This window comes from Cryptomeria japonica, chromosome 11, assembly GCF_030272615.1.
Source record: "Cryptomeria japonica chromosome 11, Sugi_1.0, whole genome shotgun sequence".
Lineage (NCBI taxonomy): Eukaryota > Viridiplantae > Streptophyta > Pinopsida > Cupressales > Cupressaceae > Cryptomeria > Cryptomeria japonica.
Window position 1 is genome coordinate 570,317,004 of NC_081415.1, and position 22,643 is coordinate 570,339,646.

Genomic DNA, 22,643 nt, shown 5'->3' on the forward strand with positions numbered 1-22,643 from the left:
AACCCCATTTCTAGTGCGGGGAATACTCACATATTAACAACAACAAATTATTTCACTAAGAGGGTGGAAGCTATCCTTGTTAAAAAAACCACTTCAGAGATTGTGTGCATGTTCCTTAAGGATAATATTCTTGTCAGGTTTGGAGTCCCTTAGAAAATAGTTACAGATAATGCATCTAATTTTTCTTCATCTGAGTTAAGTCTATTTTGTTATGACCATGGAATTTCCTTGGCACACGCTTCTGATTATTATCTGCAGGGTAATGGTCAAGTAGAATCAAGTAACAAGAATTTGATCAACATCATGAGAAAGTTGGTTAGTGAGAATTTCAGGGATTGGAACAAGAGGTTGCATGAAGCACTATGGGCAGATCGAACCTCACCAAAACGAGCCATAGGGATGTCACCATTTGAGCTAGTATATGACATTGACACACAACTCTCTCTTCCTTTAGAGTTAGCAGCTTCTAGGTTGCAAACAGTGATTGAAGATGCATTTTTCCAGAGCTCTCTTGAAAAAAGAATTATGTACCTAACTAGGATCAAAGAAGAAAGGGAAAAGCTAGTTGACAGGATTACAGAGCATCAGATGAAGGTTAAAAGAATTTTTGATTAGAAAGCAAGGCCCAGGAAATTCATGAAAGGTGATTTGGTGTTGTTGTGGGATAAAAGGAGAGAGCCAAAAGGTGCTCATGGCAAGTTTGAGTCGCTATGGAAGGGACCTTATGTGATTCATGAAGAAAAGGGCCCCAACTCTTTTAAACTTGCTTACCAGGATGGTTTTGAACTACCCTTGTCCTATAATGGGTAGGACTTAAAATTGTATCAATTGTAAATAGGCATCCCCTGTCGGTTTGTACATACTTTCTTTTGTTGTGTTAGTTTAGGTGTGTCATTTTTGTTGTGAGTCAAACCTTGGATTAGTCATTTTGTGAAACCAAATATTTTTGAGGTTCATTGCTTGGTACTTTAAAGTCCCAGTCCCCATGCAGAGCCACTATTAGGCCCATATAAAATTTCCATTTCATGTATGTCCTTGCTCGGAGTAATGCCCTTCTAATCCGTTGGTCAAGTCATTTGCTTAATTTTCCCCGTATAACTCAGCCATTGTTAAGTTTCACTGCATTGAACTTGAACCTTTTTGGTTCAACGTTCAAAGTTCAATGAGCGTTGTTTTGAATGTTTTTCCCTTTCGTGCGGTTTTAAGTTTTCGCTAGTCCTTGTCAGCATTTTACATCCTTTGAACCTTGAACTTGAACCTTTTTGGTTCAAAGTTCAAAGTTCATGATTTGTCATGTTACTTCTATGTTATGATTCTTTTGTAATGTTAACAGTTCATGTATTGGTTTCTCGGAAGACATGTGACTTGGCACGAGGTGACGATGCGCATTTCAAGAGATGATTAATGAGCGCAAAAGAGAGGGATATTCTTTCTCTAATGATTTGAAATTTGTCATTTATAGCAAGTATGTGTGAGGATCCATAGTGTCAGAAGTGAAGTGATCTAGCATTTAAGGCATGCTCCGATACAATCATTTCAGAGTAAGGCCACACGAACAAAGAGTAAGGGAGACAGTTTGTGGTAATGATGGGTAAGATTTTCTAGGCTTTAAAACTGAGTAGATGTCACGTCGATATTATTATTTTCTTGAGAAGGTTTTGAGAAGGATTTTTTGGACCAAGAGAAATAGACTGCGATAGGGGTTTGCAGAGGACAGAGGAAGGTATGTTCAACAACTTTCTAAATTGTTGCAGTTTTTTTTAAAAATCTGGGTATTATGTTAGCTGTTTGTTTCCATTTCCACTTTCCTTCCTTACCTGGGTTGATTTGAGAAAATCATGAGCTATGAGACCTATTTTGCCCAAATTAGTGAGCTCGTCTTCTCTTGTAAGCACCTTACTGGAGTTAGGTGATACTGCATTAGTCCAACTAGATTTAGATGATTTTCTAGAAAGAGTCTGGAATCCAGACACAGATCCTACGAGGAGAGATGTTGCACATAGTGGGTTATTAGAAGCGGCCACATTTCCTACAACTGCCCCTTGCCCTAAATTAGTTTTAGAATGTATGAATCACTATGACAAGGGTAATAGATGCATAAGGAAGAACAATGGTTAGGTTTTGTTATCCATAGATAGATAGACAGTGATGGCAGCTATGGGTATCCCACACCGAGAACCCTATGAAGATTGGACGATTGGAAAATCCTATGGAATTTTCTCTGAGAAGAAGCAGTATTACAGAACTATTATTGTGTGGAATTGGCTTCTGAAATTCCAGAAAGGAGGTTCAAGGCTGTCGAGACCTTTAACCTGTGAACATTTAATCCGTGCAATCCGGGACTTGGTAATAGTGTTGAGCCGAGTAAAGGGTTATTCCCACTCCTTTCATTGGGAGGACTGGATGTATTTCTTCATCCAAGTCACTCTAAATAAGAATAAATTCATTGACTGGGGAACTGTTATATCGAAAAGGTTGCATGAAGGTTTGAGTAATTACCCTGGGATGGCGAACTTCCATATGTCTTCGTAACTATTATATATGCTTACTTGTGTGAGAGAATGGTCTAGACTGTCCCATGCAAAATGGGTTTAAGGCATAAATATTTATGAGTATCATCCTAATTTGACTTTGAAAGGGCATGTAAATGACTATCTACGCTGGAATGATATTTTCACTGGGAGGTTGACCTTTGAATTACAAGGTAACTTGCATAGGAGGATGTCTGCAGAAGCCATTGAACCTTTTAACATTTATGGCAGTTTTTTTACACAGTTTAGTCACTTCACTTACCTAAGGGTTGGAGTATTTAAAGGTGAACCCTTTAGGCTACCCAGGTATGTTTCAAAATCCTGTATTTTGATCGAAGTTTCAAGGCAACTTGCCTATGTTGCAAGGGATTATGGTGAGGACTCAGACACAAGTGGAATTTTTCCCATTGATTTAGGTCATTACAGCTGTAGGTCTATCTCTGATGCATTGAACCTCGAGCTAGAATTTAAGGGATTACATTTGAAGACCTTTGTAAAAAGGGATAATATTGATAGCAAAGGTTTTATCGCCCAATATGTAAAGAAGATGGTGCTTAATCAGCATGTGTCTCAGTTGGAAGATTATTGGGAAGGCTGCTCAGATGAATTTGAAGTGAGGAAGAGGAGTTGGTCCAGGTTAACCTTGAAGCAAATCCACGACATGAAATTGTCAATGGACACTTCAGGTGTCACCACTGATGATGAGGATATATGTGACTCTGAGTTTCTGAAGCGGGTGCATAATGAGCCTCTTCTAGAGGTGGATTAGAGTAAAAAGATGGAAGATAGTATTCAGATGCGCACCTTTAATGTAATTCACAGGACAAAAAATTGGCTTAGGAGTTGCCGATTTCAGCTAGCAAGGGCAACCAATTCAAGAAGCAAAAGTGGGAAGAGGAATACCACAAGAAAAACTTCTATTTTAACTAATATTCCTGTTTCTATTGCAAGAAAAAGGCAGACAAGGATTAAAGAAGAGAAACTTGACACCGAGGTTGGGCTTGCTATTGGTGGTCGAATTAATAGGTTAAGGTCCAAGAAGAGTTTTCAGCTACTGGTTCCCCATCTCATTCTTGATCTAGACATAGAGGAAGCACTGTGCGATATGGCATCCCCTGTTTCTGATGCAGACAAAGTTTCAACCAGCGTAGACACTACTTTCCAGGATTCAGGGACGTTGGATATCCAGTCTCATACAGACAGTGCCACATTGCCACCCTCAGCAGGATTTCCAACCATGTCATCTAAGGAACTGACTCTGGCACCCAAGTGGTTAAGTGATTCAATCACCAGGAAAAGGAACGTGGTTCCTATTTCGGTATCGATGGATGATATTTTGAGTAAATGTCTGGGAAAGTCTACAAAGCCCAAAAAGTTAAAAATGGAGGCCATGATTGATTTTGACTAAAACACGAAGCATTGGACCGCAGACATTGCCAAACCCGTGTCTGACAAAGATGCTATTATTGCTTCAGAAGAGAGCTATGCTATTGAACGAGTTAATTTGGGGGTCGGAACTAGAGCCGTCGATGTGAAACATCTGGAGACTTCAACTAAATGAATTAGCTCTCGTACTTGGAAAGATGAAAGTGACAAGGTTGAGTTAAAGAAAAATTTAATGCAAATGGCTCAGTATATTCATGCTCTACAGAACAACCCATTATTGTTGTCTCAAAGTTTAGGACCATTTAGCCCAAAATCACCTGGTAATCAGAAATTCTTTGATGAGGTTCAACGAAACTGAATGATTGTTGAGGTCTTCTCAGAATGGCTCACCTCAATCATGCATCAAGCGACCAATTACATAACGGATTTAGTCCAGATCTTCAAATATGCAAATGAAGTCACCAAGGCATTGTACTCCGACTTAATCTCATGGCAGAAAGAGAAAACTAAATGGGTGGTGATTTCAAAACAGATGTGTGATATTCAGCGTTATGGTTTGATGAATTTTCTTGCGGAAAATCAAGTGCCAGGGTTAACTGAGGATGTAATGTTTATTTGTAAAGAGATTATTGAATGGCGCAACTAGATTATTGAACAGGGCCATAATGAATTGGCCAGTCTACATGGCAAATTAACAACTCTAAGGGTGACCATGCAGAAGGATATGCACTGCGTGGATGTTCAATTGCTTAAGGAAGATAACAAAACCCTGGAAGATACCACATAGATGATTAACTAGTTTAGCAGTCACATTAAACAAATCAAAGTGGATAAATCCTTGGTTGTGGATGATTTCACGAGGATTTCCAAAGTGGAGTCGATGCTCACAGTTTGTCTTGATTACCTAGATTCTCACAGAGACAAAGTACAGATGGTGAAGAGAAAGAAGGAGCTCTAGAAGCAGAGAGTAATTCATTTGAGTTTGCCACACGTAACCGTAATTCAAGAATTTTCAAAGGTGCATCGAGAGTGGAGTGTGGTGAAGGCAGTGATGGTGTCTGTCCAAAACACCAACCCGAGCGATCATACTGGAACCGAGCAGACGACATGAATAGCACAACTGGCAGTTGTTCGCCAGCGAGTCTAGTCATTTTCTTTAGTTTCGATTATGCAGTTAGTGTTGTTCAAAATTAACTCTTACGAGTTAATTTTACTTTGTTTAAAAACTATTGGTTTGGCGACCTATATATATGTTTTGTAATGACTTTGAAAGGGTTCACTAAGTTTTTGAAAAGACTATCTTTTAAATTAGCTATAGATGTTGTGTATGTAGAAAGTGGATGCTCATCAATGAATGAAAATCTCATTAATAGTTCTCTTTGATTTCAAATTTGTGCTTTTATTATTTTGGAATTTGATTTCTGTGAAAATATGTTTCAAGGAAGGAACTGTTATACTTTCTATGTGTGTAGAAATTATTAGCGAATTTCATCTCCTAAGGCTTTTTCATTTTGTTTTAGTGCACGTGTGAAGTCTGTTGGCTTTATATAAAGAGTTAAATATAAATCAGTGCTTGCACTCATTTTGTATTGACTAGTGAATGCAATTACCTTTTAGTGCTTTCTGGTGAAAAGCATCCTATAGATTGTGTGTAATTTGGAGCTGATTGAATATTTATTAGAGGGAGTTGTACCTAAATTCAGAGGTTAATCAAATATAATGATTTTCCAACTGATTGGTAAAGAATTTGTCTTTCTTTACATGAGTCGAAATATGCAAGCTTAAATAAATAAGGAAAGACCAATCTGTTTACCAACACATACCCATGCCCGATCTACTATATGTAAAGTTTTAATGTCTTAAGCCATCTAACATGTTTGTGGAAAATAAAGTAGTGTTGTTTATCCAAAATAAAATGTCCATATAACTTCAACTTGTGTAGCTAAATTATTTATGGGTAGAAAACATATAGGTTCTCGATCAAGTCTTGTGTAGCTAAACTATTTATGGGTAGAAAACATATAGGTTCTTGATCAAGTGTGTATATGTTGATTCATTACGACAAAAGGTCACTAATGAATTTGAAATAATTTTGGTTGTCAAAAACTAATTTGCAGAACTTTAAAAGGCAAGGAATGTAATCTGAAAAATGATGAAAACAGTAAATATGGGGAATGTCAAACAAAACCTTTTGAAATGGAATATCATAGTCAAAACCAAAAACCATTTCAAACTAATTTCACACAAAATAACATAAAAAGAAAACGTAGGTCTTTTGCCTGACCACATAGGTCTTAAATAGTTAAGCAAGGAAATATCTATGCAGCATACAACATGCACCTTTGATCATGATTATTAATCAATGAAAAATAAAAAAATTTATTGTCTTCTAATTTTTAATCAAGTAACAAGTGCGATCAAGGGTAGATTTTGTATGCTGGATAGACAAATGTGTTAAACGAGCCCAACATCGAACAGAGTCCAACTAAAGTTATGACTTGATTTTGGCAAATTCAATACTCCCCTTACCATCAAGTTTGCTAGAAAAATAATGCTGCAAATTATATGCTTTGCTAATGAATCTTCTGTATTGATAGGGATTCAACTCATCTATGAGCTCAGGAGTAGGACCCACTTCTGTTTCCTTACCTAGACTATAAAAGATCGCAATGGAGATTTGTTCTATGTCTATGCTTGTGACCACTCTGTGCTCAATGCTCTTATATATTCTATTGTTTGTCACCTAAATCAAAGCACACAAACAAAACTTACATTTGATATCAATCTGGTGGCATCAAGCATTAATCCCAGTTTATTAAATAGAAAAATAGGTAATACATCATCAAGAATAAAGAGGGGAGAGTTTTGTTTAATACTTGAAATCTTAAATTGAGACGATCATTCACAGGTTGGATGAAAAAGTTAAAAATTATACACCCATACAAATAATCTTTGAAACAAGTTAACATCCTTTAATAGGTCCTTCACATTGTTTGGCCTAAAATCTTAAAATTTATCATCATTACTCATGCATGCCCCCAATATATATGACAAGGGCACTGAGGATGGGTTGAACAGGAATCTATTTCCCATCCTTATAGATCTATAGCCCTACCATTTCACCATCCTACAACAATAATGTCATACTAGTTGCATCTGAATGAGGGCTTAAGCCAAAAGCCAAAAACCAAATCTGGTCTTGGACAGGGTGTGTAGTAATTCATTCACATTGTCTGTGACATTTTCTCAAACATGTTAATGAAATGGTCTGGTTTTAGCCCAACATTCTCTGATAAAACGAAAAAACTATATTCCCAAGCTTTTGAACTTCAACATATTGATCCATGGTTTCTCTGCAACAAATGGCCAATGCAATCACATTGAAAATTAAAATGATATAAGTCAGATAGGAACATGCTACCATACCGTGAAATTATTTTTGAACTAGATTCAAAAAGGGAATCAAATAATTATATATTCTTTACATATCTACAACCATCAAGAGACTTCACATAAGATAAATTCAATGACATATTATCAACATGAGATTGACAAAATGATCAAGCACATTGCTTGAGCTTAAGCTTTTATTCCTTCTATTGAAAGAGGGAAAAGTTGAGAATGAGACTAATGTAATGCCGCATTTTCTTAATGAACCAAGAAGCCAAAAAATATAGAGTAATAGAAGGTGTGTGCCTATCCATCATACTATTTGCAAATCCTACTCTATATTACTTTTTTTTATGCATTCCAATTTGATGGGAGTACCCACAACCAACATATTCCCACTGTGCAAATTAACCAGTAAAAGTGTTAGTTGCCATCACTGGTAATCTAGATTAGTAGATACTAGATTAGTTGTAATTTGTTTAGTATTGTTACACTTAATAAAGCCTTGAGTTGTGTTGCCTTATCTCAGTTAATAAATCCTTGATCCATGACATGATTAGTGGAGTCTATTTCTGTATACATCTGCTTTATATGCAAAAAATGGCCTGAATAAAAAGGACATTTTTTCATCTTTTTATTTTGTTCTCTTTTCTAGTTTGCATTTTGTTAGTGGGATGCAGGGTCATATTTTCAGTAGGGTACCAGAGCTAAGTTCCCAACTTCCCAAACAAGAGGGCTAAGCCATGGATGATAACTGCAACTCTTAAATAAAGGTTTTATCAATGTTAAATTTTCATGATCAGATTATATAGAAATAATTCAAATACAACTACACAAAGTTTATCATAGGAAAACCTTCCTCTTGAAGGTGAAAAACCCAGCAATGGTATTTCTTATTGTATTTTATCAATTTACAATATGTCTTTACAATATTGAACACTTCTATTCAACATTCACAAGGTGAGAGGAATGTATACAATCTACTATGTATTAGAAGTGCAGTCCACTCGCTGTCTATGATCCAACTGCTGTGAACATACAACTGCTATAGATGTGTATCAACCTGCTATAGGTATATCACGAACTGTTGTAGGTATATCACAAACAGTTGTAGTTATATCACAAACTGTTGTAGATGAAGAATACGATCTTCTTGATGATTAATCTGAATTACCAAAGGAGATGGAATGCACTGATCTATATACCCAATCTCAACATGATCAAGCAACACGACTTATATCAAAAGTTGGCTTCAACCAACACGTCTCATTTATTAGACATCGGTTATATTATAATTAACTTGACTCTTCATAATCACATCTTATGCCAATGGTCACGACTTCCAATGTGATCGGTGTATTTATTAACAGGTCTTATTATAAATGACGTAAATGATAAATCAGATACTTTAAATGTGTAATACCATTTTGGCCCTTCACACATTTTAAGGTGGAGTCGACCCTGAGAAGTCTGACCGAAGCTATACATCAACAATCAAGTGGGTAGATTTAGATTTTTTTTTAAATGGCTGGAAAAGCTAAACTCAATATTTGGAAAAGTTCAATAGAGAAAATCTATATTCGTGAAAGGAGAAGATGAACATGCAACACCTGCAAGTATACCTATGGACTGAATTAAAATATGTTAGCATAGATGGAGCAACCATTTAGGAGGAAAAAGAATGAAAATCATTAGCCATAATTTTGCTCAATGTATAGGATGCACAACTACAACATGTAAGTAGAATGATTAATGTGGAGGAAATTCTTTCAACTATGAATGGCTAGTCAAGAACTAGTGTTATCAAACATCAACAAATTCAAATCTTTAATGATTCACCAAATCTGTTGGCTGCAATTGGTTATCCAATATTAGAAGAGGTAGTGTTATGAGTCTTATGGGGTTATGGTCCCTCAAGGCACACAAGCTAATCCCAAACTCCAAAAAATAATTGGTTTATTACTGCAGGAGAAGTTCAGAAGAAAAGACACAGGAGAGAACTCCCATTGCCTTGTAATTTGGGAAGAAAATTCAATTTTTTTGCTATTTGTGATTTTCTATTTTAAGTTATTTTTGTTGTGCCTCTTCTGACTTAAGTCACTTAGGGGGGTTCTGGTGTTATGTGGGGGTTGTGATATTCTCCTTTATATAGGAAAATAAAGATCTATTTTAGGTAGATATGAAGGAGCTATGCACATGAGATGAGCTGATCGGTTTCTATTTTCTGTTAGGTGAAATATAGTATAGAGTTTTGTTTGTTTTAATTTTTATGTTTTCTCAAACAACATAGGACTGTTTTTTGTTCTCTCTATATAAAGTTAATTCTTTTAGTTCTCTGTTAGAATTAACTTGACTTGCAAGCACAAAGGCATTCATCTGTATCAAACATAAGGAAGCAAATATAAGGAAAACAAATTGGCATTCATCTGTACCCATTTTCCTTGAACTAGTCTTGACTGTATCCTTTGATAGTCATTAATCCTCTTTGCTTGGATTTAAATCAAATCCATGATCTTAACACAAGCCCGAGATGCTATATTAAGGGATACTCTCCTTTCACTGCCATCAATTGTCAATGGACTGCAAACATCATGCTTTAGTTTGTTGTCTTCATTTGTAAACGTGTTGAATGTGGCTACAATTATAGTGTAATACTCATACCAAAAGGGATTATTGACTTTATTCCAGAGGTAAAATGCTTAGCTAACTGATTGTGCTAATTATATACTATGGTGAATTCTTCCAAAGTGTCATTTCATCATGTTTCTTAAACTCTAGATATGGCTTTGCCTAGGTACAATAATTAATAGCTGATTTGAATGAGATTCTTGCTCATGATGCTGTTAAAAATCTTTTTATGCATGTTTTTTGTTTGACTCCACATAAGAACTTCTGAATCTTCATGCATTCTAGGTGGCAAAGATAGAGACTGAAAAATGCTTATATCTATGGTTGAAACTGAATTGGGAAAATGGAAAGAACAAGGAAGCTATGCTGGCCACTTTAAAGGGTAGTCACATTTCTTTGGGTCAGATTTGTGTATCTTGTAGAAAATAATAGATGTCTTTTTTTCTATCTGTATTTCTAATTAGAATATTCTATTATCTAAAAAATTTCTACTTTTTTCTTAACAAAATTTTTATGGTTTCCATTGAGGATTGAAGCAAGAGAACCAACAAAAACAGAAAGGGCTAAATTTCACAACAGAAGGCTGCAGAAGAAGGTATAGGATTGACTTGATAATTTTTTTTTCTTAATGTTGCTTCTACTCTATTTTTTCCAAGTGAAGATAACCTTATTTTATCAAAGTTATATATTGAATGAAATGTCTACAATTACCATCCTAACTATTTTTGTTATTGTTGCTTGAGAGTTGAATCTGCTCTTTTGTTTAAACACATATTGATTGTGTTAAGATCTACTCTTGGTTGCTATCTTATATGTCAAGGTCTGCCAACTTATTCTTTTGACTGTATAGACCCTTGCAACTATAAAGACTAAAGACTCTATCTTTTTTGGTGCTATTGAACCCTTATGATTGGTAATAATTCTGAGTTTTCCCTATGTAAGGGCTTATTTGTCTTTGTGCTATATGCCAAAACCATGAAAGTGAAACCTTTCAAATAGATTGTACAGTTATTATACCATCTCACTATAGTTTCGATGTTGATCATTGAGTCTATATCCATATTTTTATAGTAGTCCTTTCATCTCAAGACGCATGCAATGACAGTAAACAGTGTATTTTGATTGTGATAATCACATATGAATATGGACAAAGGAATTGGTTTCAATATGCTTAACCCAATGCTCTTAGTATACATTTTATATTAGAAATCTTTGATTTATTTTGTATTAGAAATTTTTGATGTTAGTCTACATTTTTAATGTGTTTGGATTGTGACTTTCTTCTCTCTTGGCATGTATCTCTATTTTTGTATCAGATTACTACTCTTTTGCTGATTGATGTGCATTTGAATGTCTTACCCTTAGGCATTGTCTTACTCTTTTGCTGATTGGTTTAGGGTTGCTTCATGTCTCTATATGATCAAGGGACTCAAAGATAACTTATGTTCCACCCATGTGATTATTATCTTCATTGAAATTTTTATCTCCATTTTTGTTACAGACCTCAAGTTTATATCTTTTGTGACTATAGGATCTGTATACACTTGGCATGCAGATTTGTCAAAACCCTACTTATTGATCACGGGAAACTTATGCCCATTTGATTGCCAAATCATCATTCTCTACTATTATCTCTATCCTTTGATACTCGGATGTCATATATACTTGGGCACATGTTCATTCCTCATCTTCTTGAAAGCTCTACATCATCCTTTAGCAGTTACAATTGACTACCCTATGACTGTCCTTTAATGGTGGTGAGTTTTCTTTATTATTTCTACCAGTTTCAATCACTTCTCTTGCATTTTTGTTGTCAATAGGTTTAAAGCCACTGCTGTAACTGTATCTCAGACTTGCCATTTTTGTTTTCCTCAAGGGTCTCCTCTCTTACTATTGACGAACCCTTATTCTCATTTTGAAACCACTTTCATTGTTCCTTTTTCTTTTGAATAATCATAAATCCTTTTGTTATTCTCTGAGTCTGTGATCTTTTAGTTGGTTGTCCTAACTCTCCTTTGTCATTGGTCCTCTTTTCCTCCATATGATAAATATCTCTTCTTTGATCATTGGCTGCACAACGTCTCTTATTTTAGGCTTTGCACTGTCATGTTATTCCTCTTCTTTGTGGATGATCTGATCCATATAATCCATTCAGTAGCTTCTCCTCTTGGATGTGAAGGCTCGATCTAAGGATCAAGGCACTATCTCTTTCATTGACCTGCCCCATGGCTTGTAATATACCTTCAACCTATGACTGTTTCCTAGACCCTTGGACATTGAAAAAATGACAGTCATTACTTTTGGGTGGCTTGTTCTCACTATCACATCTCTTTCTTGCAATTACCGTGAACTTTCTTTGACCTCTTGGATTGTTGAATCGTTCAAAGTGGCAGATTCATTATTGATTGTAAGTGTAGAGAAGTGTAGAGTCATTATGATTTTCATGAAGTTCATTGTTCTTTCCATTAGATGCTTCTCTAATAGTGTTCTCATGTCTGTGATAAGGGCTTGAGTAGGGTTTGTTTTATCAAAACCCTCATCTATCACATATTTTACTGTATTTGACTTGAATGCATTATTTCATGCCCAAAATTTGATGTATTCAAATAGATGAATAGTGCTTTTTCCCACCATTAGGGTTATGATTGACTGTAAAAGATGTCCTTGAAGCTTGTGCAAATATATTATTATAGGTTTATTGAGTATCCATCTTTGTGTTTGGTGAACGTTTCAATGTGGCTGCTCATTGTCTTTTGTAATGATGCTTTGTATATTGATTTATTTTGTCTTTCACTGATTCTTGGTAGCTTGTAGTTTAGTTTATTCCTGATCAGCTGTCTAGTAGGATTTATGTTGTCTGATGTTTAGAGATCCAAAACATTGGATAGACTAAATTCAAACTATGTAGTTGATTCTAGAAAATGAAAGAGATATAATTGACAAATAAATCATTATTACTCGTTTCTATCTGTGCAATCTTGTATATGAAAATTCAATTGCATAATATTTGAATCAAGAATGAAAGAACTGATGTATCATCATTGCTGCCTTGTTGGTGGTCATGATATACTTTTTCATGGTCGAACAACTAACCAGCCAGGTTACTTTAGCCTTCCTAGTTTCACGCTAGCATGTTATTCTAGAAATAATCTCTCATTTCTTAAACCTCAGTTGCATATGTTATTCTAGAAATAATCTCTCATTTCTTAAACCTCAGTTGCATTTAGAATTCATTGCATCCTATTACATAGGAGGAAGTTTCCGGTGAGATGATTATAGTACTTGCAATCACAGCAAGGCACACAGAGAAATGGCTTATGTTGTTTCATTTCTGCCCTATTATTGGTGAGCATTACAGGTCTGCTTCTCCACTCTAATTATACAGCCTGAGAAATGTAAAACTTCAAAAAAAAATTATTTTTATTTTATTAAATGTGTGCCTCTGGTTTGGGTGTGTATATAGTGTGCAAGGAGATGCGTGGAAGCAGGAGATGCGATTCATCTTGCAAATCTAGAAAAGTATGTGTCCACCATATTTGCAGCTAGCGCAAGGCTAACGTATGCTATAGCTACTATGATTCTTTCAAACAGCACAAGGAATAGCAAGATCAGCATGTAAAATTGGCTCGTATAAAGTTGGAAATTGTTGAAAAGGAGGAGAAGCGTGTATTACCAAGTGATTTCAGATGCCAAAATAAATGGATCAGTGCTGGCACAACATATAGAAGATTTGGCAATTATAAATCTAATTTTGTATCATCATACTTGTTTAATGAATACTTGTAAATTTATTCACTCTCAAGCTCTCCTTAAGAACATGAGTTGTTGGTTGTTTCTTAAATAATTATCAATTTTATTTAGCAAAGCAAGCCTATTTTCTTGGATGAAGCTATAGTTTGTTATGGTATTTTGTTTAGTGTTTTGTAAGAAATTAAATATAATTACTTTGAATATTGTATTGCAATTTGGATACATTTCGGTTGAAAACTACACAAAATATTTAAAATAAATTATTTTTTTTTTTAATACATTTTGGTTGAAAACTACACAACAAATATTTAAAATAAATTATTTCTGTCTAGGGGGTTGAGCTTAGTTGGTTAAAGCATTGAGTTCTCAATGTGGAGACCCAAGTTCAACTCCCATGAGGGACACCTTTGTGTAGAATTCTAAGTTGCGACTCTTGGTCTTCCATTGGTGTTTAAAGTGGATTTCTAAGTTGTGACCCTTGGTCTTCCGATTGTTGTTTCTAGTTTGGTTCTCGAAAGGAGCTATTTGTAATAAGTTTGTAACATGGATGCTCCAATGAGCAAAAAATGAGCTTTATGATTCTATGATGCTTAATACAAAAATAAATTATTATTTTTAATACATTTTTTATATTGTCTCTAGAGAGACAATGGTTGAGATCTTAAGACATATTGTCTCTCAAGAGACATTATGATTTTAATCTCAACTATTGTCTCTATATCGACAATATGTCTTTAAATCCCAACTATTGTCTCTTAAGAGACAAATGTGAAATTGTCTCTACAAAGACAAAAATATCTCAGTATGCATATAATTATACATTATCTTTCATCTCCTAGATTGATGTGGTGGCTACTCTAAGGGAGAGTAGTGATTGTTGTGGTTATCCATGTAGGAGGGAGTGTTGTAGTTATTAGAGTCAACTTGAGAGTTTTGTAGTTGAAGAGAGAGTTATTGTGCCCTGTGTCCTTGATGTCAGAGGGGGAGAGAGATTCAATTGGAAGGATTTTAGTGTTGATTGGGTGGTGTAAGTGTTGCCATCAATGACAAAGGGAAGATTGTTGGCAACTTGAGTTGTGTTACTTATATTGTCATTGATGTCAACCTATCTAAAGTTGTCATTGATGTCACTGTATGTGGTATTTGTAGTTGTTCAACTATGTAGATGTTGCAAATGGTCCAAAAATGAGTGTTTAGATGTTTTCATTGCACATCTTAAAGAGGAGTATGGAGAGGATTTGGTCCACAGATTAGATGGAATGTTTTTAGTGTTATTTGGAAAAGTAGAAGATAGTTTTATTGATTTGCTAGATGTAAAAAAAATGTTGAGAAATTAAAGGTCATAAAAAGGTGAATATTTAAAACTATTATTTAGAGGATGCAAACCCTACTTTTGGAAGCATAATTTTCTCATGTAAGCAATTTGAACTTCCAATATTTACAAAATTTATGAAATTATTTAATTCTCAAGTATTTTTAATGGAAAGAGGGAGTGCTAAGGGAATTTAAACTTAATCAATACTTAGTTTATTTTTAAATATTTCCAAGAAAAAGTAAAAGAAATAGAAGATCAAAGGGTTATAGTTATACTCATTGGATACAATTAAAAAGAGTTATTGTATGTTCCAAAATTACTCCATCCACCAATATTCATAACCTTTAAATATATGATAACCTTTAGATATATGATATAAGAAATAAGGCCACAATTGTATCCAAATGACTATAATAATGGGGATGCCCTCAATCTTTGTATTAACTGGTCCTCTATATCAAATAGATGTTTAAAATCCTGCAATGTAGAAAACAAAAAAACTAATACACCAATTCTAATAATGCAGTGTTGTGCTGGTCAAACTATACACATTACCCTCCGCACATCGGAGGATTCAATAATTCTCGTTTATTAAGTTTAAACCGAAGAACAAACAAGTCGCACCAAATATTATATACGTTAAACTTTTCATCGAACTACGTTTGTGGTTTAAAACCTTGCCCTTAATCGACAGAAGCAGAACGCTCTATGTTTAATTGACATCATTATAAGTTGGACTATATATTGTTGGTTTTACCGTTGATTCGCGTATACTCAACACACAAAATGATATTCAAGCGGTGGCATATGCAGTCCAAGTGTTCATCTTCATCACCTTTCTAAAATGTGATTGAGAAACTGAGAGTCATTTTCTCTCCGGAGTCTCCACCCTATAAATCTATACTACCATGAGAAGACAGCCTAAAGCAAACTAGATCGGTTCCTGTTAAGAAGTGAAGCTTTCCTTTTCTACTATCATGTCAAAGCTCGCAAACGACATGTTCGTTTTGCAGAACCTGTTGATCTTCATTCTTTGCCCTTCACTCATCATTTACGGAGCAGAAGCTCATGCGCTCAAGGTACGTGAATCATCTAGGAAATTCATTAATTCCACCATTGAAGATTTACATTTTATTACAGCACTGCAAAATATTCAGAGCTCATGGGTGGAATTGCAGAATTATATCGTGTATATGGGTGATGTCGCCCATCCTACTGTGGAAGCCACAATATCTTCCAACCAGGAACTCTTGGCCAGAGTCACCAGTACTAGGTCTGCCATTCATTACTAACTTGTTCGTTTACTTGGGAAGGCCTTATAATTCAAGAAATTTGCTAATTTTCTTATAAGCATAAAATTGCACGGTGTTTGACAATTTTTACCCTCTTCCAATGTTCTGAAGACTTTTTTTAACTTTTGTATTTCAAAAATTCATTGAAAAATAATTCAGATGGACCGATCATGAACATGGCCAGTAATTCAGCAATAGAACATCTTTAACAGTAAATGGTAAATGGGAAGTCTTGAATTTGAGTCCTAACAAATTTAGGCAAAATTTAACACAAACTATTTTTTTAAACTATCAGCTCTTGAACTATTTGAAACTTGAAAAGCTTGCTTTACAACATCAATTGGTAGCTTTATATCTAGATTCTAGAATTGATGGTTTTAAAAATTTAAGTAAGAATTAATTATATTGTGATATATTCAAATTCTCATTGAGAAATGACTTCGAACAGAGTTGGAGTAAATGATGATGTAATTCGTCACTACACAAAAAGCTTCAGAGGGTAAATTCTGCATTGCTAACTTAGGAGGAAGCTGTTTCTCTATCAGGTACGAGACAGGATCGTCAGTGAATTTTAGTAGATGAAGAACATAGACTAAAATATATGTATAATTATTATAGAAATGGATGAGGTAATTTCGGTTTTTGAAAGCAAAACTGGGCGAGTTTCTACGACGCATTCGTGGGAGTTTATGGGCATAAATCAGATAAACTCTGTGACTAAGAGCACGGACATGAAAGATTACTTGAGTAATCAATCAGATATTATCATAGGGGTGATTGATAACGGTAAGTTGAAGCCTTGATTTATTTAAAACAATTTATTAGGATTCTATAGCATAAGTTAACAATTTTCATTAAGGGAATTAGGCACCTGAAAATTAATCTCCTTGTTAAGATTCCTCCCTAAGAATCGGAAAGTGATGTAGGTGTTTGGCCGGAATCAAAAAGCTTCAATGATGTTGGTTTGCCAAGAGTTCCAAGTCGCTTCAAGGGAACGTGCCAAACAGGCCATAAGTTCAATGCCCACAATTGTAACAGGTAAATTTTGAATTAATAACAAAGAGCTGGACAATCACTGCTGACCATTTTTTTAGGGTTTTAGATCAAATCTAGAATAGTTTTGTTACAGATATTCATAGGTTGAAACCTTTTCTGTTAAAAATTAGAAGATTGAAAAGTTATAAGATTGAAAAGTTATCGATTTTAAGATATGATTCTGATTTCATTCTTTATGATATCAAAACTTTACACTTAATAAAACTTGATTTCTGATTACTGGACTTAATTTCTGATTGCTATGAACCCTCATGCCTTTTTCTTTTCCCTAAAATTTTCTCATTTTGCCTTAATGCTAAACACTTCGGGGTAATATACACTTGAATTATATTTATACTTTGACGAAACTATTAACAAAGAGAAAACATCTTATGGGCTGACAGGAAACTGAAAACCTAATGCAGGAAAATAATTGGTACACGTTTCCATTTTAAGGGTTATGAAGCACAATTTGGACCATTGGAATCACACGGAGGCACATTCTTTCGTTCTCCCCGTGATAGAGCGGCCATGGAAGCCACACAGCCTCCATTGCAGCAGGAGCATTGGTCGATAATGCGAGCGCATACTGTTTTGGAAGAGGCATAGCAAGGGGAGGTGCTCCCGCTGCTCGGCTTGCTATATACAAAGCATGTTGGTTTTTTAAGTGCACTGATGCAGATATTCTTGCTGCCTTCGACGACGCCGTACACGATGGAGTCGATATCATCTCCATTTCATTGGTGCATGGTCCTCCTCAGCCGAGTTATTTTGTAAATCCAATAGCCATAGGATCTTTTCATGCCTTTAGGAGTGGGATCCTTGTTTCTGCATCCGCTGGAAACGACGGGCTGCCCGGATCTGTTGGCAATGTGGCTCCTTGGATTTTAACAGTTGGGGCCTCTACTATTGATAGAAGCTTCATCTCCAATGTACTTCTGGGTAACAACATTGTCTTGACGGTAGTTATAAAAATCAAGTGGACTGTCGAATCAGTTGCTTGAATAATTCATCTTGTAGTGGATTGCCATTTTCGCTTTAAACAAATGTCAAACATATGTGGCTCTTGAGTATAATAAACTTTTTTAACCAAAATTTGATTGGATTGTAGATGGGATTGATTGATTACAATATGGGCTTGTAATTTCAGGGTGAAGCTGTGAATCCACACACACAAAATGGATTTGTCGGTCTTGTGGCTGGAAGCAGCTCTGGTGTCTATGGTATCCCTCGGGAAAATGCAAGGTTTGCTAATAAAAAATAAAGCAATGTTTACCATTGATATATACAAATAGTGCTCATGCCATATTTTCAATACCAGTCTGTGTCAGGCGAACACACTAGGTCCTGCAAAAGTAAAGGGAAAGGTAGTGGTTTGCACAATATCTGAAGGGAAGGATTTTAGATATTTGAAGGGTCAGGAAGTAAAAAGAGCTGGAGGTGTGGGTATCATAGTCATTGATCCAATTGAAAATGACGTTGAATTCCAATTTGTAATACCTGGTACAGAAATAGGAGCAGAGCAGGGAGCACAACTTATGGCATACATGGCCTCAGAAAAGTATGTAATCCCTCACATAAATTTTACTTATTATTTGGTCCGAATGAGCTCTGCACCATCTATGCTTTCCTATTGTTTATCGACTCTTATGATTTGATTGTGATGATCAGGAACCCTATAGCATACATCGAAAGCACTTCCACAGTCTTGAACACCAGTCCAGCACCTCAAATGGCTGTATTTTCTTCTTTAGGTCCGAACAGTCTAACTCCAGACATTATTAAAGTGAGCCATTTTTTATCTCTTTATTATTGTTTCTATAAACTATGAGATCGACTTTAAATTTTCAGTTCCAAAGTTCAGTTCATTAAATTCTCTGGGTAACAATTTGTGCATTGGAACTCCAGCCCGATATTACAGCACCCGGAGTTAACATATTGGCAGCATGGTCACCTGTGGCAGTAAGCCTAGCCGGTAATCGATCAGTGGATTTCAACACACTTTTTGGAACATCCATGTCTTGCCCACATGTGTCCGGTGTGGTTGCTATTATCAAATCGCACCATCCCACATGGAGCCCTGCTGCAATCCAATCCGCTATCATGACAACAGGTGAGCACTTCCTATTCGATCATGAAATCCCCATATGAGACATTGCAAACTGTTGGCACCCAGTCCTTATGAATTTACAATATATGCTCAACAGCATTTGTTACAGACAAGGCGAAGAAACCCATAATCAGAAACCCTGCGGGAAACACAGCTGGATTTGATTATGGATCAGGGCATATCAATCCAATAGCGGCCTTAGATCCGGGCCTCATTTATGACTACGACGTGACAGACATGATAAAGTTTTTGTGCAGCATTGGAGCCACTGCAGCACAGCTTAAATATCTGACAGGGGGTAATGATGGCACAAGATGCATGGCAAACTCTTCCCCTCCATATAATTTGAATTACCCCTCCATCGTAGTGGCAAACCTCAATGGAAGCGTAACTGTGTCGAGGACTCTCACAAATTATGGAAGTGGATCTTATGTCTACGAAGCAGTTGTTCAGCCTCCACCAGGCGTGGATGTTAAGGTGCTTCCCAGAGTACTCAGATTTAAGAAAAAGGAAGACAAATTCTCATTCCAAGTCTTGTTCAAACTAAAGAAAGTAGCTTCTAAGTTTGTGTTCGGGTCACTAACGTGGAGTGACGGTAAACACAAGGTCTACTCTCCGATTGCCGTGAACCCAACTTTGGCTTAATCTCTATTTGGAGAAAAATTTTTAATAAGGAGAAGATTAAATGGACGAATAATATACTTGGTTACTGTAATTTTACAAATGAGAAAAAATAAAACAATACAGAAATTGTTCAATGGTAGATTTAACAGAATTACAAAACATATTTCATAACGTGACCAAGGATCAGCTGGTTGGAAAAATCAGAGATAATAATTGCATTACAATAGCCTCATTATAGAGGTCTTAGACAAATTAACAAAATGAGTTAAAATAGAAATGATTATGCACATTCATGCAAAACTATAGTTAACAATTTCATTCAAATTCTATTTTTAAAGCTCTTATTTTTAGCTTCTGCAAATTACACTTCTTTCCATACAAGTGAGAGGAATTACCATTCCAACAATCTCCCCTGGATTTCAAAAAATAATGGATGTAACACAAAACAATGATATTTTCTTCTGATTGCAGCAGGCATTTCTCATACTTCTTCTTTTCACTTCTACAAGGTTCTCAATCCTTAGAAAAACTATGGCTTTTTCTAAAGCTTTCATTTGACTTCTTCAGAAATTGAGGGCTTCACCTTTTTCACAAATGGCTTCAAACTTTGTGAATATGCTAGATCTTCCTTTGAATCTAATCTCCTCTTTTCGGGTTGGCTTCAATTTGTGGCTTATTTCTTTCATTAGACTGCAAACTCTTCTTTCCACATACAATCCAAACTATTTTCTAACTTGGTGAAACTTTCTTCATGTAGCGACCCTTCATATTTAAACTAGGTGATTTTTTTGTCCTGCAACTTCCTTGTTGCGATCTTCTTTCTGGCAAGCAACTCCAAATGTTTCTATAGAGAATGAGCTTAACAAACACAATTGACTTTTGAAACTTCGATACAAATTGAAGAAAATTAAAACAACACAAAAATTGCTCAATAGCAGATAAAACTTTCTATTCATTCAATGGAATTACAAAACCTTCTTGATCACGTGATCAAGGATTAGCTGATCAGAGAGATCAAATATAATAATTGCATTACAATAGCCTAATTATATAAATGGTCTTAGACAAATTAAGAAATGACTAAAAATAGAGATGATTTTTATGCATGTTCATGCAAAACTATAGTTAACAACTTCATCCAAATTCTATTTTTAGAGCTCTGTTTTTTTGGTTCCTATGTAAGCTAATATGCTCCCATACAAGTGGGAGAAATTAACATGAACTGTAATTTTCCCACATTGCATGAGATACTAGTCTTACATAGTTTTTTTTTGAATGAGTCAAAAATAGGTGTGCTAAATATCAATTGCATGGAGTTATATGATAAGTTTCTGATCTTCTAAATTTTTTTCATGACCTTTATGTAGAGAAGCAATTTGAAAGAGCTTAGAAGCTGTCAAGAACTAGAGATATAGGAGAGCACAAATCTAGGAGGAATTTATTACATATTCATGAATTATGATTCCAGAAGCTAGAGTTTTAGAAGAGATTAGATAGTTTCATGCACAAAGGAAGGTTGCAGAAACAAAGGAAGCTATTATTCTTTCAAAGTTGTCGTGGAAAAAATAAAATCATTTTTTATTGAATTTGTTAGGCTGCCATGTAAGGAGAAATTAAGGTACTATCTAAATAAAGAAGGTAGATCATAGAGTAGAAGATTACCCTAGCAACGACGCAAGGAGGAATGTGAGTTTGTTGTTTGACAGAAAAAGAAATAGGATTCTGATTTGAAGAAAAGAAGAAACCATTGGTTAAAGAGAAGTTGAAAGCCAAAGAAAAATAGGGTAACAAAAAAATACTTAAGAAAGGTGGATATTTCCTTATTTGCCAAAGTCAAAATTATTTATTGAGGTTGTTGCAAGTCAAAGGCTGCAAAAAAATGAAAGAAAATTGGATCAATTCTAAACCTGCCATTTAAAAAAAATGATGAACCATCAAAGAACAAGCTACCCCACTCAAATCACAACTATCAAATAAAAATCATAGTGTTCCTAAAATATTCATGGTTTATGAAAGCCAATCACCATCAAACTAAAACAAATTGTTGCCAAATCAATGATTTGCATCAGAATTGCTCTTTTTGACAAGAACAATAAATACCTACAACAGACCAAAAGAAAAAAGGTCATTGAAGAAAGTAAAATTGACCTTCAAAGGAGGTGATCGAAGTTAAAAAGACATTTGCATATCAACCAAAGAAGGAATCAAAGTTTCTAAATTGAATAATCTCATGTTTGAAAAGAAGTTGTAGGATAAGATGTTGCAACACAAATAAATAAAGAGAAGATCTAGTATAATATACCAAGTGTAAAGCCACCTTCAAAAAGGTGAAGCGCTCACTTTATGAGGAAATCAAATCAAAGCCTTCGAAAAGGCCATAGTGTTTTGTCAAAAAATATTGCAACCTTCTACAGGAGGAGAAAAAGTGTGAACCCTTGAAGGAGTTGCAATAAAGAATTTATCGAATGCAGATCATTGCATAATGTAATGTAGTAGGAGAGAATCTCGCTAAACTCAAAAGAAGATTTTTTTTTTTCTTTGGTAGAAATTTGTGGTATAAATTAAGGGGGAGAATGTTGGGA

General features: G+C 35.2%; 1 long non-coding RNA gene and 1 pseudogene across 1 annotated transcript; both read left to right on the forward strand.

The window, feature by feature from the left end:
• Window positions 1-10,398: 10,398 nt before the first annotated feature.
• LOC131064772 (uncharacterized) lies at window positions 10,399-13,734 on the forward strand. Its single transcript, XR_009111313.2, has 2 exons — window positions 10,399-10,530; window positions 13,399-13,734. It is a non-coding gene; the product is annotated as an uncharacterized LOC131064772 (long non-coding RNA).
• Window positions 13,735-16,726: 2,992 nt separating this feature from the next.
• LOC131064763 (subtilisin-like serine-protease S) overlaps window positions 16,727-22,643 on the forward strand; it is a 60,169-nt pseudogene continuing 54,252 nt past the window's right edge.